Genomic DNA, 3,402 nt, shown 5'->3' on the forward strand with positions numbered 1-3,402 from the left:
ATTTTCATAGGGACAGTCCTGATACATCTGCTCCAAAGCGGCAGATGCCAGAGTCTTTCTGAGGGTCAAAATTTGAATATGATAAAAAAAAATCAGAATCATAGAAAATAGGCTTGGAAGAGTCCTCCAGAGGTCATCTAGTCCAGCCCTCCCCCTCTTTCCTCCCCCCGAGCAAGATCAGCTATACCTAAATCATTCATGACACAGGTTTGTCTAACCTGTTCTTAAAAACCACCCAGGAAGGACAGTCCACAATCTCTCTTGATCATCTCTTCTGGTGCTAAACTATCCTTACTCAGAAAGATGCACACAATATTTATTTTCTCCAACTACTTTTGCTGAGCAGTTAAAAAGCAAGCCATGCTGGGTCTCAGGCAGGCACCTGCCAGGGAACTTTTCAACCCATACTGTTAATATTTAGCAAAGTTTTAAGCAACTGAAGATGGCCTTCTAATAGGAAGTGCAATAATAGGAAGTGTACTGCCTGCCCCTTCCTACTGTATTATAGCCAGAAGTGCAGATGGACAGCATAGGCTTCTCAGAAAAGAAGCCAGTTGTCTTGCAGTTCAGCCAGTTCTTTCTCTTGTCAATGATTTCTTGTTGCACTGAGACTGGGATATCCAGGCCACTTCCTACAGGATGAAGACATCTACATTTGTGCTTGCACAGGAGACAGTTTTTGAAGCACTTAGATGTCACGTGCTTATCCTTCATCCTGAATAACACTTCCTCCTTGAGGAGTGGTGGTTGGTTAGGCTTTCATGCCTTTAGAGGAGGACTAGAGGGTAAGCCAGAGTTTGATTCCCAATGAAACCTGCAGAATTGGTTTCAACTCCTTTTTTCCCCCCACAAGCTTCTGAACTAATAAAGCTGGCTCTTACAAAGAGTCAGTAAAACCCAGAGTCTCCCTAAGCATGGGGATGGCTTCTAGGGAACATTGCAAATAGTTCCTCCACCTTCAGCAAACTATCCAAAATCAGGTTCCACTGTCCCATGTGAGCTTCCAGGACACTTCTTTTTCCCCAAAGGCTTGATACTGTCAAAAAAACCCCTCAGGGAATGCTTTAAAGTCCCTTTTTATTGACTCTCAGGAAGAGCTGTCACTGAGCACCAGTGTCTCATGTTTTCCCCTGCAATCCTCAGTCCAGGCTCAAAGAAGATACTGATTGCCCCAGACTTGCCCAGCAACAAGCATATTTATATCGACAAACAAGGTGAGATGCTACTCGTTGGCCAGACCGATAATATTTCTCAATTAACATTTGCAAGAGACAGAAGCAGCCATGCAAGTTCAATTCCATGTAAAGACCACTGCCCCCTTGGGCACAGCCTTCAGCCTCCCACTGGCTCCTTTGAGTCAAATGCCAGACAGGTTGGGCAGAAGGCCCCACTGAGGGATCCTCTGGAGACAATGCAGCTTGAGGAGAGTTACACGGAGACAGATCTCCATTTTTTAAGGACCACCTGATTAAGAACCCATTGATGCCTTGTAGGTTAGGAAGAAGAAAGGAAATGCACTTTGGTTCAGCATACAGTCCACACCCATGATTCACTCTCAAAGATTTCTGAACGCCTAATAAAGCAGGTTCTTCAGCGGCCTGGATAATCGCATGACCAATAAAAGAATTTGTGGGCATGCGTGTTACTGGTAGACTGATTTGCCAACTGTTAATACCATTACTGAATGAGTAAATCAGCTGACGAATACTTTGGTCAATATTTGTAGCTGGTTCAGTGCCTTATTAGGAATTACGTGATATTCTTGTTTTCTATATAACTGTCATAACTTTTTTACTCCTGCAAATTCTGCCCTTGATATTTGTTTCCAGAGGCATTCCACAGTGCAACTCCTTTCTCAGTTTTACATTTGTCACCTTTCACCATGGATGTTCCTTGATTCTTGCATTATGAGACAGGGTAAGTAGAAGTTTCCCAGTCTACTGTGTCTGTACCATCTCATGTAATACACTTTGGTCTTGTCTCCTCTTTCTGTCTGCTCAGGTTAAACAACCTGAGTGCTTGTGGGCTCCATCCGAGAGCTTTTCCAGGGTGCTAATCACACTTGTCATCTATCTGTGGCTTGCACTGGGTGGAAACCAGGCTCCCACTTCACAAAGCATTTCAGGATTTCAACCTCTGTTTTTATTTCAGTGAAGAACAAGTGAAAGTCTTTTGGAATTTTTTGAGAGAAAATAAAAGCAAGACAGATGGACCCAGCTCAGAATTGTCTAATTGTAAGGGCATTCACTAGGCATGTGGGAGACACCTTGGGTTCAATCTCATGCTCTTAATCAGGCAGAGCAGAGACTTCAAGAAAGGTCTCTCACATCCCAGCTGAGCAAGTGGCCTGATCCCTGGGCTACTCTCAGATGGACTTCTGTCTCTCACCTGCTTTGAGTAAGAATCCCACTATGGACCTGAGATCTTGCCCACCTTCTCTCTTTTTACAAGAGTGTTAATACTATTCTCCTTCTCTTTCTATGCTCACTTTTCATGTCTTGTGAAGATTTTACTTGCTTCCTTTTTCCAGGTCTTTTCCTTAAAACTGTGTATATTTCATAGGTGTACATATATAGAGAGAAATTACAGCTGATACATTACATGTATGTGTGTTCATAAAGGATAGAAGCATCCAGTGAAGGGCAAGAGGAGATAAATTACATGTTCATGTATTAAAACAATATATAAAAACATGGCTATTCCTAGTATGAAGGCTTATGACATCCTTTCAGTACCCCTTTGCCGTGAAGAAATTCCCTTATTAATTCCCAAACTGCTGTCCATGTCTTAGCCAGCTTCCTAACAATTTTACCTCTCATATCACAATGATAGAGTGCCTAAAAGGCATAGAGCCCTTTTAAAGGTCCAAGTAAATTGCCAACCAGTTTTCTTTATCTCTTTTATTGGCACATCCACAGAATTACAAGAGATCAAGGAAGAATGGGCAAGCAAATAAAACTGGCCATTTTAAGAGAAAAGAATATAAAATTTGCTTACTCTGCTAGAGTCCTGAATTTGAGGGACTGATGATCAGATCCAATGTGGGAAACCTTTTCTCCAGGTGGGACCATGGAGAGAACATTCCCCACCAGTTTGGAGCATGGAGTTATTCTAAGCAAGGAAATGCATCCAGTGCCTCTGGTCACAACTCCATCCACTAACTTGTCTTGGTGGAATTCTTCGCCTTTTGGATGCCAGAGAGCAAGTATGTAAAAAACAGGCCAGGGATGAACAGAAACCAGTAGCTCCCCCACCGCCATGGGCAAACAGAACTGGCAGCAGCAGCAAAGCAAACTGAGCAGCAGGAGGAAGAACTTTGAATCAGGACTGCCACCTGGCCCCAAAGGCTGCAGGTAGCTGTAGCAAGTCTCCAGTCCAAGAGAGAAGGCAGGTGCAATGTCT

Source organism: Gavialis gangeticus, unplaced genomic scaffold, assembly GCF_001723915.1.
Source record: "Gavialis gangeticus isolate Ggan-Ray unplaced genomic scaffold, GavGan_comp1, whole genome shotgun sequence".
NCBI classification, from domain to species: domain Eukaryota; kingdom Metazoa; phylum Chordata; order Crocodylia; family Gavialidae; genus Gavialis; species Gavialis gangeticus.